This window comes from Delphinapterus leucas, chromosome 4 (assembly GCF_059928025.1).
Source record: "Delphinapterus leucas isolate spDelLeu-1000000601 "Yukka" chromosome 4, BTC_Dleu_Yukka2, whole genome shotgun sequence".
Taxonomy (NCBI): domain Eukaryota; kingdom Metazoa; phylum Chordata; class Mammalia; order Artiodactyla; family Monodontidae; genus Delphinapterus; species Delphinapterus leucas.
The window spans coordinates 204,880-220,016 of record NC_143132.1 but is presented as its reverse complement, the minus strand read 5'-3'; positions in this window follow the sequence as shown (position 1 = coordinate 220,016).

Here is a 15,137-nt window from a genome sequence, read left to right as displayed (position 1 = left end):
AAAGATGCTCTAAGGAAAGAGTAAACTTGGCAGAAGGGACAAAGTGGAGGGAAAAAAGGCACTGATGCCAGAAATCAAGTGTTAAGTTTTGAGTGTATAAAATCCCCCAAACAATGTGCTGCAAGCTGTTTTTTACCAACAGAAAACACTCCTGACACCCAGTGTGTGGGCTTTTCCCCACAGCAACCCACTCTCCTATACCAGCTGGGTGTCTTACAACCTAAGTCCATTCTCACAGCATCCACCACAGGTTAGGGGCTCAGTCCCACAGGACTGCCCCCTTCAGCGGCCACTGCAAGACCCTGGCCATGGATGGCCTGTAAATCGGGGTCCCACGCCCCCTCCTCGGGGTTGGTTAACCCGCCAGAGCAGCTCACAGAACCCAGAGAAGCATTTTACTTGCGTGGTTTCCAGTATATTGTAGAAGGGTAGAACTCGGGAACGGCCGGCTGGAGGAGAAGCCGAGGGCAGGGGTGGCGAGGAGCCCAGGTTCCCGCTCTCTGGGTGCCTCTCCCTGCCAGCTCCTCCGCGTGCTCACCGACCCCGAAGCTCCCTGACCTTATGCTAGTGGGATTGTGTGGAGGCCTCCTCACGTGGGCCTGACTCACCAGTAACTCCATCTCCAGCCCCTCTCACCCTGGAGAATGGGGGGTGGGCCTGCAGCCTCCTAACCATGGCTCGGTTCTGCCAGCCCCTCTGCGTGCTCACCAACCCGGAAGCTCTCCAAACCCCTTTGTTTGGGGTTTCTATGGAGGCGCTATTACGTAGGCATTGGTTGATTAAATCACTGGCCACTGGTGATTAACTCCATCTCCAGCCCCTCTCCCCTCCGTGGTTAGAGGTTGGGGGGTGGGGCCTAAGTTCCAACCCCTAATCACGGTGGGTTCCTCTGGGACCAGCCCCATCCTGAAGCTCTCCAGGGGCCTCAGGGTCACCTCGTTAGCATAGTGTCAGGTGTGGTTGAAAGGGGCTTATTGTGAATAACAAAAGATCTTCCTCTCACCACTGTCACTCCAGGAATTACAAGGGGTTTAGGAGCTCTGTGACAGGAACCAGGAACAAAGACCAAACATATCTTCATTATATCACAATATCACAAAATGTAATGAGACTTTGTAAATATAAACAGCCCATCTATAAAAGGAATATGTACTATTGCCCAAATAATAAAAAAACTTTTGAGGAGACAGAGCCCCGACAGGGCTGGTTGTTGGAACGCCATCACTGCGGGTGTTTTTCCAGGAGATTGAGACCAAGGGGCTGCTGGGCGTTGGCCCTGGAAGGAAGGTGTCTACTGTGAATTACGCTGAAGCGGCTCCCCCGGCTTTGCCGTTTCTACAGCCCAGAGCCATCCGCTTGGCTGGTGGTCGTGGCACTGCTGAGAAGTGCCCCGTCTTTCCGCCTGCAGAACTTCAGGGGTAATGGAAGCGGTGAAGGAGGCTCAGACCCTGTAGCATCTCTGGTGCCAAAGGCCCCCGAGTGCCCTACGGTGAGGGTCTGCTGGCCAGGGAAGGTGGGCTCCTTAAACGGGGTTTCCAGCATCAGTCATGGTGGGGAAGGGGTCCTCTTCCCAGGCAGCAGTGCCTTCGCCCAGTGGACGGAGACACTGGTGGGTCAACAGTGCCCTCTCGGATGCACAAAGCTCCTTCCAGGGTCTCCCTCCTTCTGCCCAGGCTTCACCCACCTGGCAAACATTGAGCACCAGTTAATTCAGTAACCCGAGCCAAGCCTAGCAGAGTCAGCTCAGGGGGAAGCAGTCATTCTGGCTTGAGTTTCCGGGAGGAAAGGCCTTGGGCAGTGACATTGTTCTCTTGCACAAAGGACAGTGCCATCCACCACCAAGCTGCTCACGAGGTGGGTCACAGTGACCCATGTCCACAGGGAGAAAAGGACGCCTGTGTTCCAGAGGGATGTGGGAGAAGGGACACAAGGCTGCTGTTGTAGCAAACGCAAGTGTCAGGAGATGAGGGTTAATTGCCTTTCCTGCTCTAGAGACCGCTGCTCGGCCATCAGCTCTGGGGCTGGAGTCTGGAGCTGGGTTCAAATCCTGTCTCTGTGGACAGAACTTTGGCGGATGACTTAAGCCTTCTCAGCCTCAGTAAATGAGGGGAATTTGTGCACGCACACGTGAGCGCACACACACACACACGCGTGTATATATAGTGTGCTGTGCCTAATGCACCAAATTAATGGTCATTATCATCATAAAAGTTACTATTCTCGTCTATCAAAGGAACCTGCAACTGTCGGGTGAACTCCTGGTACAGGAGGCAGACAAAGCAAAGCAAAGAGCAGCAAAGAAGCAGAGGGTAGGGATTTCTTTCTGAGCCACAGATATCAGGGTCCAGCAGTGCAGAATGAGCTCACTGGCTAATTTAGAAAACTTTGAGTCCAGGAGGCCCCAGTTTGGCCAATTGTGATAGAGCATCTGTATTTCATGGGTATCACGTTTTATTATTTTTATACCACATCAAATTCCATGAATCCATTTAGTTTCTAAGCAGTCATTCCAAAGCCAGAGCTCCCTTCGAGAAGGGCAAGCACAGCGTGAGCAGAGCTGTCAGCCTCCACGATGCTGGGTTTGCTTTGGATCCATGGCGACGTCAGGGTCCAGCTCAAGACAAGAGAGCTTTTGTTTTTGTTTTTGTTTTCGTGCTTTTTTTTTTTAAATTTTGAGAAGGCGCTGGAGGTTGGAGCAGTGCAGCACGCCCCACACGATGCTGCTTCCTCAGCCTTGCTTTGTGAGTGTAGTTTGTTGCCCTGGAACTGTGTCCGGGGATGTGAGAGAAAGTGATTGATGCTGGGAAAGGCACCCAGAGGAGACTGGCCAGTGCCTTCCCTGGTAGAACTCAGTGCAAATATTTATCTGGTTATACTTTTAAGGACTCAGAAATTTGCCATTGTGAAATAAAATTCATATCTACGGCAAGACAAAAAAAATTTAAACATCAAAATTCTTCTCTGCCCTTTGCATCCTGCCCCCCTGCCACTGTGCGTCGTGTGTCCGCATTAGGCATCCACCAAACCTCCCCGTCGGCAGGAACACCTGCTCAACCTTAAACAGCAGCATTCTCCCAGCATCAAGACAACTCCTCCAAGATAACTTTTCTTCTTGATCTTATAAAGGGTCACGTGACACACCACGATGGCGCTTAAATCTGGATTATGTAAACTGTCAATAATATGTTATTTAATGTATAGCCTCTGTCTCAAAAAACTTATATATTAACTGTGTTTTCTCACAGCCGGGACAGTTCTTAGGGCTTTCTGAGATGCTCTTCCTGGGTTAAAATCCTCAAATTTGGCTCAAATAAAATTTTCCAATTCTTTCTTAGATCGACTGATTAATTTTTCGTTGACACCATAAAAACATGCCAGGTTTAAGGTTAAAAAAATCACTAGATTAGCCTACTTGGTGTTTTTACTCAATGGGAACATTTTTTGTTTAACTGCTTGATAAGCACTGCACGTTTTATTGCCTTGTCCCACGTGGACACAGCACAGCACATGGTATTCAACCACATGAAGCCAACTGAACCGCAACAAAAATCTGCTCAATTGTTAAAATGAGGATTCCTACACCTTGCTTTAAAAATAACTCTGTGGAGGGCTTCCCTGGTGGCGCAGTGGTTGAGAGTCCGCCTGCCGATGCAGGGGACACGGGTTCGTGCCCCGGTCCAGGAAGATCCCACATGCCGCGGAGCGGCTGGGCCAGTGAGCCATGGTCGCTGAGCCTGCGTGTCCGGAGCCTGTGCTCCGCAACGGGAGGGGCCACAGCAGTGAGAGGCCCACGTACTGCCAAAAAAAGTAAAAGAAATAAAAACCCAACTCTGTGGAATTGAACCATCTCTAAGAAGAATGACCTGGGAGGTGGGAATGAGTTAACTTATTTAGAGATTTAAATAAACAATTTATCAAACAAAATAGAGAATATTAAACATAAGAACGCGTAAATCTGGCAGCCTAATCCCTAGCAGTTTTCCTACTGCAGGACAATAATATTTTTTGCCTGTTAAAAACTAAGTTAAAGACACTGTAAAGAGTTGGCCTGATATTTAGAATTTTAGTTTAACTGAAATATGTCCACAGGTATATTTATTATCTAATGGTACAATTGAGTGCCAATATAAATAAAAATGTAAAGAATACTTGGATAAAATCATAGGAAGGATAAACTATTTTTGGAAATTAAAACAACGTAGCCTCCATAATAGAACTGAATACGTCGATACAGTTCTCTTGATGTGTGTATTACTCACCAGCAAGGTGGTCCTGGGGTGGTCAACCTCCCACATAGGGCCGCCTTTCCCAGAGCAGCTCCCGTCAGAACCGGCGGAGGTGGCGTCCACCGTTGAGACCTCAGAAGTCGTGGGGGCCCCTTTGTCATTTCCCGTTGGTTACAGACAGGTGGAAGGCCTGCCTGGAATCCCAGGGAGGGGATGGAGAGGTGGCCCAGCCACAATGGAGAAGAGCATGTGGGAAGGGAGACAAAAGGCTCTGCCAAACCCCATGTACATACACAGCAACGCCGCCCCCCAGACCTGCCAACCAGGCCTGCCAGGCCGCGTCCACCATGGCGGCCAGAGCCCCAGAAGCTGGTCCACGTGCGCAGAGCCTCCTTGGGAACAGCTGCTTGAGGATGTTTCCTTCAAAACTGTGACCTAAAAAGGCAGGTTACCTGACTCCATCCTCTGGCCACACGTCCAGTGTGAGGACAGGGGCAAGAGAGCCTGACTGAGACAGTTCATTCTTTTCTTTTTTTAAAATAGATCTTTATTGCAGTATAATTGCTTCACAATACTGTGTTAGTCTCTGTTGTACAACAAAGTGAATCAGCCACATGCACACATACATCCCCACATCCCCTCCCCCCAAGCCTCCCTCCCACCCTCCCTATCCCACCCCTCTAGGTCATCGAAAAGCACCGAGCTGATCTCCCTGTGCTATGTGGCTGCTTCCCACTAGCTATCTATTTTAGGTTCGGTAGTAGATATATGTCAATGCTACTCTCTCACTTCATCCCAGCTTCCCCCTCCCCCTCCGGGTCCTCAAGTCCACTCTCTACATCTATGTCTTTATTCCTGTCCTGCCACTAGGTTCATCAGTACCATTTTTTTTTTTTTTTTTTTAGATTCCATATATATGTGTTAGCATACGGTATTTGTTTCTCTCTTTCTGACTTATTTCACTCTGTATGACAGACTCTAGGTCCATCCACCTCACTACAAATAACTCAATTTTGTTTCTTTTTATGGCTGAGTAATATTCCATTGTATATCTGTGCCACATCTTCTTTATCCATTCGTCTGTTGATGGACACTTAGGTTGCTTCCATGTCCTGGCTATTGTAAATAGTGCTGCAGTGAGCATTGTAGTACATGTCTCTTTCTGAATTATGGTTTTCTCAGGGTATATGCCCAGTAGTGGGATTGCTGGGTCATATTTTTAGTTTTAGTTCTATTTTTAGTTTTTTAAGGAACCTCCATACTATTCTCCATAGTGGTTGTATCAATTTACATTCCCACCAACCATGCAGAAGGGTTCCTTTTTCACCACACCCCTTCCAGCATTTACTGTTTCTAGATTTTTTTGGTAATGGCCATTCTGATTGGTGTGAGGTGATACCTCATTGTAGTTTTGATTTGTGTCTCTCTAATAATTAGTGATGTTGAGCATCTTTTCATGTGCCTCTTGGCCATCTGTATGTCTTCTTTGGTGAAATGTATATTTAGGTCTTCTGCCCATTTTTTAATTGAATTGTTTGTTTTTTTTGATAATGAGCTCCATGAGCTGTTTGTATATTTTGGAGATTAATCCTTTGTCCGTTCTTTCATTTGCAAATATTTTCTCCCATTCTGAGGGTTGTCTTTTCATCTTGTTTATGGTTTCCTTTGCTGTGCAAACGCTTTTAAGTTTAATTAGTCCCATTTGTTTATTTTTGTTTTTATTTTCATTACTCTAGGAGGTGGGTCAAAAAAGATCTTGCTGTGGTTATGTCATAGAGTGTTTTTCTTAGGTTTTCCTCTAAGAGTTTTATAGTGTCTGGTCTTACATTTAGGTCTTTAATCCATTTGGAGTTTATTTTTGTGTATGATGTTACATAGTGTTCTAATTTCACTCTTTTACATGTAGCTGTCCAGTTTTCCCAGCACCACTTATTGAAGAGGCTGTCTTTTCTCCATTGTATGTTCTTGCCTTCTTTGTTGTAAATTAGGTGACGATATGTGCATGGATTTATCTCTGGGCTTTCTATCCTGTATCACTGATATATTTCTGTTTTTGTGCCAGTACCATACTGTCTTGATTACTGTAGCTTTGTAGTATAGTTTGAAGTCAGGGAGCCTGATTCCTCCAGCTCTGTTTTTCCTTCTCAAGATTGCTTTGGCTATTCGGGGTCTTTTGTGTTTCCATATGAATTGTAAATTTTTTTTCTAATTCTGTGAAGAATGCCATTGGTAATTTGATGGGGATTGCATTGAATCTGTAGATTGCTTTGGGTAGTATAGTCATTTTAACAATATTGATTCTTCCAATCCAAGAACATGGTATATCTCTCCATCTGTTGGTATCATCTTTAATTTCTTTCACCAGTATTTTATAGTTTTCTGAGTACAAGTCTTTCACCTCCTTAGGCAGGTTTATTCCTAGGTGTTTTATTCTTTTTGTTGCAATGGTAAATAGGATTCTTTCCTTAATTTCTCTTTTTGATTTTTCATTGTTAGTGTATAAGAATGCAAGAGATTTCTGTGCATTAATTTTGTATCCTGCAACGTTACCAAATTCATTGATTAGTTCTAGTAGTTTTCTGATGGCATCTTTAGGATTTTCTGTGTATAGTATCATGTCATCTGTAAACAGTGACAGTTTTACCTCATCTTTTCCAATTTTTATTCCTTTTATTTCTTTTTCTTCTCTGATTGCAATGGCTAGGACTTCCAAAACTATGTTGAATAATAGTGGTGAGAGTAGACATCCTTGTCTTGTTCCTGATCTTAGTGGAAATGCTTTCAGTTTTTCACCATTGAGTATGGTGTTTGCTGTGGGTTTGTCATATATGGTCTTTATTATGTTGAAGTAGGTTCCCTCTATGCTCACTTTCTGGAGAGTTTTTATCATAAACGGGTGTTGACTTTTGTCAAAAGCTTTTTCTGCATCTACTGAGATGATCAGTAGATAAAAATCAGGATGGTTTTTATCCTTCAATTTGTTAATATGGTGTATCACATTGATTGACCTGTGTATATTGAAGAATCCTTGCATCCCTGGGATAAATCCCACTTGATCATGGTGTATGATCCTTTTAAAATGTTGCCGGATTCTGTTTGCTAGTATTTTGTTCAGGACTTTTGCATCTATGTTCATCAGGGATATTGGTCTATAATTTTCTTTTTTTGCGATATCTTTTTCTAGTTTTGGTATCAGGGTGATGGTGGCTTCATAGAATGAATTTGGGATTGTTCCTCCCTCTGCAGTTTTTTGGAAGAGTTTGAGAAGGATGGGTGTTAGCTCTTCTCTAAATGTTTGATAGCATTCGCCTGTGAAGCCATCTGGTCCTGGGCTTTTGTTTGTTGGAAGATTTTTAATCACAGTCTCAATTTCAGTGCTTGTGTTTCGTCTGTTTATATTTTCTATTTCTTCCTGGTTCAGTCTTGGAAGGTTGTGCTTTTCTAAGAATTTGTCCATTTCTTCCAGGTTGTCCGTTTTATTGGCATGTAGTTGCTTGTAATAATCTCTCATGATCCTTTGTATTTCTGCAGTGTCAGTTGTTACTTCTCCTTTTTCATTTCTATTTCTGTTGATTTGAGTCTTCTCCCTTTTTTTCTTGGTGAGTCTGGCTAATGGTTTATCAATTTTGTTTATCTTCTCAAAGAATCAGCTTTTAGTTTTATTGATCTTTGCTATTGTTTTCTTTGTTTCTATTTCATTTATTTCTGCTCTGATCTTTATGATTTCCTTCCTTTTACTGACTTTGGGTTTTCTTTGTTCTTCTTTCTCTAGTTGCTTTAGGTGTAGGATTAGATTGCTTGTTTGAGATTTTTCTTGTTTCTTGAGGTGAGATTGAATTTCTATAAACTTCCATATTAGAACAGCTTTTGCTGGACAGTCCATTCTGAAGGGGAAATGGGAGGCACAGGGTAGCACCGTCCAGCCCAGCACGCAGCACCAGGCTTCATCAGCCCACAGTGCCCAGGAATGATTCCCCTGACTTGGCTTTGACCCCTTTCCATGCTCTGAGTCATTCTTCCTTTTCCATGAACAGTAGCCCCTGTTTGTAGCCTCCACCTACCTGGAGAAGTTCAGGGTCCAAACGCCTCTTTCCATCTTGTGCTGTCTCTGCTTCTTTTAGTGCAAGCTGCTGTGGATTCTGCTGGTACCATTCTCTTAATAACTGTGGGTTTTCTGCAAAGTTCATCAGTGTTCATGCATTTTGACAAAACCTACACCCGAATCTCTTTGAAACAGACCCTTTTCTAATCGGTCCCCATGAGACTTCTGCATCCAGTGACCTCAGGTTTGGGGCTGATTAACACAAGAGCATCCGAGGGCCCGAGTGCCAGGTCCACAGAAGGCTTTTGCCCACCTGAACGGGTCTATGAGGCAGCAATTAAATTGTTTCCGAGTCTTAGAGGGTTTTCCAATCCCACCTCGTCTTGCTTTTATTCTGAGACCACACTTCCCCAACAGTGTCTCGGATTCAGTCTTTGCCCTGAGCTCACTCTTTGTTTGAGAATCTTCTGCTGGGAGAGACTGGGGGTGGGGGCCTGGGGAGAGGGTGGGGGTGAAAAATAGTTTCATTTTTGAGCCAATCGTGGCTCCTTTATAGCTCTTTTAAGTTCTGTTTGCAAATTGGATAATCCTTCTTTAGTTCCTCTCTCCCTGACCGTAGCTTAGATGTGTAGCTGCAAGACCCCCGCTGACACTCTGACTGTCTGGAAGCCGCTCCACCAGTCCTGGCATCACCTCGACTTGCACGCAGGCCACGCTGGTGCCCGGCTTCCTGGGCTGAATAACAGGGGTCTTTCCTCCTGCTTCCAGGAGCATCGTCTTGCTGCCCCTGCCGTGGTCGACCACGCCTCCACCCCCGGTGCGCAGGCCCCCCAGCTCCTGCCTGATTTCAAGCTAGTGCTGTAGGCTTTAGGCTCCTGCTTTGGCAGCAGCCACGTCAAAGCACCAAACTCCACCCCAGTTCCCACCGCCACACAAGAAACACCAGCAGACAGCGTAAAGCCCTCAACCTCTTCCTCATTCTCAGTGTGCACGTCGGTCAGAGTGCAGGGGAACAGCTTGCTTCAGCTCCACAATGTCCGGGACCACAGCTGGGAAGCCTGGAACAGTGGAATGGCTCAAATGATGGCAGTGGGTCCCCTGGCCCCCTCTACAGTTGCACATCTGGCATGTGTGTGGGTCCCCGAGTGGTTTGGGTCCCAAGAGCAAGCATTCCAGCAGAACTAGAGGATGCTACATGGCCTCTTGTGAGCTGGCCTCAGAGGTCACAGCTGTTCTCCTGTTCTATTGATTAAAGCCCACCCAGATTCAGGGAGAGGAATGTGATGGGAAGAGTGTCAAAGACTTTACGGCCCTTAAAACCCCCACAGTTCACCCTCCACCCACAAATTACTTACACACAGTGGAGGGCACACATCTTTTTAAAGACATTGAGAGATTAATTTCAATTGAGGTGTACTTTACATTGTGTGGCTTACATAGTATACAACACCCATTTGCACCCTTTTAAAGATACGGACCCACTCCAGGACCCCAGAAGTTTCCTTCACGCCATCCCTCCACTGTGTACCTTCTTGCACTTATCTGTCGAGGCGCGTATGCAATTTTGCGGGGAGGGGGCACATACCTATGAGTGGAATTGTTGAATCACAGGACAGGCATATGTCTAACTTTACCAGAAACTCCCAAATAGTTTCTAACATAATTATACCGGCTCATATCCTCCCTCCCCCAGCAACGTGTAACTCTAATCGGTCAAGGTACTCACCAACACTTCAGTATTTTTAGTCTTTCAACAATTCTGATGGGCGTGTGGTGACAACTCATTGTGGTTTTAATTAGCATTCCTTGATGTATCAATTAGCTCTTGCTGCATACCAAACTGTCCCAAAATTTAGTGTTTTCAAACAACAATCATTTATTTAGCTCACGATTCTGTGCATTGGTTATTTGGGATTTGTTCAGCTGGGCAGTTCTTATGCTGGTGTCATCTGGACTCACTCCTGTCTGTAGTTACTGCTGGTCAGCCAGGTGGCTTTGGTTCTGGAGGTGACTGGTTGTCAGGTGTGTATGTGTGTGTGGTGTGCATGTGCCTGTGTGTTTGTGTTTGTGTGCATGTGCATGCATATGCGTGTGTGTGTGTGTGTGTGTGTGTGTTTATGTCCCTGTGTGATTTAGCCCTCTATCTCTGCTCATCCAGCAGGCTCACCTATGCCTTTTCACCTGGTGGTATGGGTTTCAAGAGTGAGATTGGAAACTGAGTGGCCTCTTGAATCCTAAACTTGGAAATTGCACATGGTCACTTCTGCGACTTCTGTGGGTGCATTGCAAGGCCAGCCAAGATTCAACGGGTCCACTTCTTGCTGGGAAAAACTGCAGAGTACTGTGGCCATTTGGGGGCCAAAATTAAAGAGAAATCTCATCTAAAATGGAGTCAGGATGCCCTGAATGGGGAGATCCCCCACCCCGTACCTTCCCTCCCAGCTCGGTTCACATTCCTGGGCCGGAGGAAGCCAACTTTACACCCAGCAGGAGAAGGAGGGTTTTCTTCCTGCCCAGCAGTAGCCCAGCCAATGAGAAGCCGTCACCCTGAAGCCTCCCTTCCCTCCAGTGGACTTGCCTGCAAAGAAGCCCCTCCCAATTCCCCCTTTTCTCTGCGAAATGGCTTTCCTCTCCTGTGTTCTCTAGACTTGCCTGCAGTTTGCCATAGCCTGCATGTCCCGAATTACGATTCGTCTGCTATTCCCGAATAAATCCATTTTGCTGGTAAAATAACTGGCTGTTTTGTTTTTCAGGACAGCATTTGCAATCTCCCACACTTAACATTCTAGCCACAAAGTATTTACATTCCTTAAACATAAAGCGTTTGCTCACCCTGTACCCGGAACCCCACCCCCCCGCCCCCGCCGCCCACCAAATCTTATCCCACTGTGGCATCAGTCTTGAAGCTCAGCATCTCATGATTTCAGTCAGGTCTAGTAGCCACTGGGCCTCCTGAGCAGCACCTCTTCTTGTTGCAGAGACTTGTGAGCTAGGAAGACAAGTCGTCTGAATTTCCTGCACACACCCCCAGCACATGCTGGTGAGACAGGAGGGTAGACATGAGAGACACTCCCACCCACGCAGCGTGGAGCACAACGCACGTGTCCTTGCCCGCTTGCTGCGGCCCCGAAATCAGCAGCGCCAAGCTCCCAGGGTCCCCGGCCCGGGAGTAAGTGTGTTTGGATTAGAGCCTGTTCTGCTCCTTACAGGAGGCTCCCCAGTCCGAGTCCCCCGCTGCTCCCTGGGAGGGCACACAGCCTCCCGTCCTTCCTTTTCTGACTCCTCAGCCTAGAAGGTCGGGGTCCCCGGCAGCCTGGTTTCATTTTGAATGATCTCAGTCCCTTTTAGTTCAAGCTGGTCGTGATTTCACCGATGTGAAAGTAGATCTCGTGAGCGGTGTTCGTTGTGTGAATGCACCACAGTTTGTGTATCCATTCTCCTGTTCACTAACATTTAGAATGGCACCAACTTTTTTGTTATAAACATTCTTGGGCAAGGCACTTGCATTTCTTTTGGAGAATGCCTTGGAGTTCTTTTTCTGGGCTGTAGGGTAGATCAGTGACCCCCCAGTGTTCATATGTTGAAGTTCCAACCCCAGTGTGATTGCACTTGGAGGTGGCCTTTAGGGGGCCGTTTAGGTTAAATGAAGATAGAAGGGCGTGGCCCTAATTCGATAGGGCTGGTGTCCTTATGAGAAGAGGGGGAGACACAGAGCCTGTCTCTCTGAGCTCTGTGGGGACAGAACGCAAAGGCGGCCGTCCACAAGCCAGGGGAGCGCACTCATGGGAACCGGATTTGCTGGCACCTTGATCATGGACGTCCAGACTGAGACAAAATAAATGTCTGATGTTTAAGTCGCCCAGTCTGTGGTATTTTATTGTGGCAGCCAGAGCCAACTTATATAATATGTATAACTTTACAAGAAAAGGCCAAACATTTTCCCATAGCGCCTGTTGTATTTTATACTCCCACAGCAATGTATGATAATTATGGTTGCTCCACAGCCGTCCCAACATTTGGGTGTCAGTCTTTTGAAGTTTAGCCAGTCTGTGTAAATGTATCTCATTGGAGTTTTGATTTTCGTTTTCCCAACAGCTAACAATATTGAGGAATATTTTTCATGTACTTATTGACTGTATATCTTCTTTCATGAAGTGTCTATTAAGTCATTTGCCCATTTCTATTTATTTATTCATTTATTAATTTAGTTTTTCGGTTTTAGGAGTCATATATTTCATATAGGAACCTTTTGATAGGTAGATGTTTTGCAAATACTTTCTCCCAGTCTATGGTTTGCCTATTCTTTAAAAAAATTTTTTTTGGGTTTTTTTTTTTTTTTTTTTTTGCGGTACGCGGGCCTCGCACTGTTGTGACCTCTCCCGCTGCGGAGCACAGGCTTCGGACGCGCAGGCTCAGCGGCCATGGCTCACGGGCCCAGCCGTTCTGCGGCATGTGGGATCTTCCCGGACAGGGGCACGAACCCGTGTCCCCGGCATCGGCAGCCGGGCTCTCAACCACTGCGCCACCAGGGAAGCCCCAGAGTTTTAAATTTTGATGGTCTAGTACAGCTGCCAGCAATCTATGGACAGTTACCTTTTTGCCTGGATTTGTAAATAAAAGTTTATTGAAACACAGCCACACCCATTCATTTACATATTGTCTATAGCTGTTTTCACGCTACAACAGCAAGGTTGAGTGATTCTGGCTGAGACTGCCCGCAAAGCTTAAAATGTTTACTCTCTGGCTTGCCCTTTACAGAAAATGTTTGCTGACCACTGGTCTAATTTACCAATTTCTAATTTTATTTAGTGCTTTTTATGTCTAAGGAATCTTTGCTGCTTCTAGCTTTAAAGTTTTACATTTAGGTTTGTGATCCATTCTAAATAAGCTTTTATGTCTTGTGTGAGACAGGCAGACAGGTTCATTGTCTCTAAACAAACATCCTGTTCTCGCAGCCCACCTTTTGGAAAGACTATCTTCAACCCATCAAACTGCTTGGGCACCTTGGTTGGAAATCAATGACTGTAAAAGTGTGGGTCTACTTCTGGACTTTCTTTTCTGTTCCATTGATCTCTTTATCTATCATTTTGCCCGTTCCACACTGTCTTGACCACTGTACCTTTATAAAAATTCTTGAAGAATTGTGGAGAATTGACTTCTTAAATATATTGAACTTCCAATATGTGAACATGGAATCTCTCTCTACTTATTTAGACCTTTCAAAATTTTTTTCATCATTTAAAAATTAGTTCTAGTGTAAAGTCTTGCACATATTTTTGTTAAATTTATTCTTAAGCATTTTATGTTAATGCTTATTTCTGTCAGTCTCAGCCTGTCCATAGTGATGTTATCAGATGGAAGTGCCTGGGGGCCCTCACCTGGGCCCTTACTGTCTGTGGCAGCCCCCTCAGACATCTCGCAAGGCTGTGTCAAGGTTGCGGTTGGACCAGCCCTTGTGGTTCTCCTTGGGACTGCAAGATGCTCCTCAGCAACCACCATCAGAGGGCTTTGAAAAGACAAGTTTTGGGGGCTTCCCTGGTGGCGCAGTGGTTGAGAGTCCGCCTGCCGATGCAGGGGACGCGGATTCGTCCCCCGGTCCGAGAGGATCCCACATGCCGCGGAGCGGCTGGGCCCGGGAGCCATGGCCACAGAGCCTGCGCGTCCGGAGCCTGTGTTCCGCAACAGGAGAGGCCACAACAGTGAGAGGCCCGCGTACTGCAAAAAAAAGAGGCAAGTTTTGCTACTCACAGGTCCTGGAAGGTACATGGCTTGTCTGGGGCACACAGTCAGGTTGCACTGTGGGCCGGGGGGAGGTGGAGAGAGGAAGCTCTCTCTCTGGGGTTCCGCCTTTATTGGGGTCGAGGGTAGGGTCTAGAGTTTTTTTGGCCCAGTCTTTACTGGTGAATTTAAAATGTAAGTGTGGGAATTAAGGGACAGGAAGGGAAAGCAAGCCATCAAAGGGTCAGTTATCTAGGTCAACTGGTGTTTCCTGAAAAAGGGAAAATCATGGGTGGGGTGGCCTGGCTCTTTATCTAGTTGTGTTGCTGGCGATGTGCTTTTCTGAGATGGATGTCTTTGAAGTAGATGCCTCAACCATGGAAAGCTTAATGTCTGGCATTATATACATGTTACATTATATTCGAAAAGCTAATTGTCAGGTGCTTACACTACAATAAATGATTTTTTAAAGAAGTTCATTTTTGATGTTTTGGTCTTAATAAATCGAAACATTTATTTCTCTGGGTTGATCTTGTAACCCACAATTTTGCTAAATTCACTTATTCGTGCTACTAATTGTTTTGTAGATTCCTTAGGCTATTCTATGCAAACATTCTAAGTATCGGTGAATATAAATAATTTTATTTCTTCCTTTTTAATATTTATTCCTTGTATTTTTTTATTGCTTTACTCGTGTTGACAAAAAATTAATCAGTCGATCTACGAAAGAAATGGAAAATTTTATTCGAGTCAAATTGAGGATTCTAACCTGGGAACAGCTTCTCAGAAAGCTCCGAGAACTGTTTCACCTGCTAGAGGTCAAAGCACAGTTATATAGGTTTTTGAGATGGAGGGCTGTACATTAAATGACGTAGATAGTTTACACAATCCAGATCTGTAAGTACAAAGTGGTGGGTCATTGTGGCCCTTTATAAGATCAAGAAGGAATGTTATCTTCCTTTTCTTTTTTTTTTTTTTTTTTGCCGCTTCGTGGGGTTTGTGGGATCTTAGTTCCCTGACCAGGGATGGAACCCGTGCCCCCTGCAATGGAAGTGTGGAGCCCTAACCACTGGACCGCCAGGGAATTCCCAGGAATGTTATCTTTAAGGAGTTGTCTTGATGCTGGGAGAATGCTGCTCTTTATGACCGAG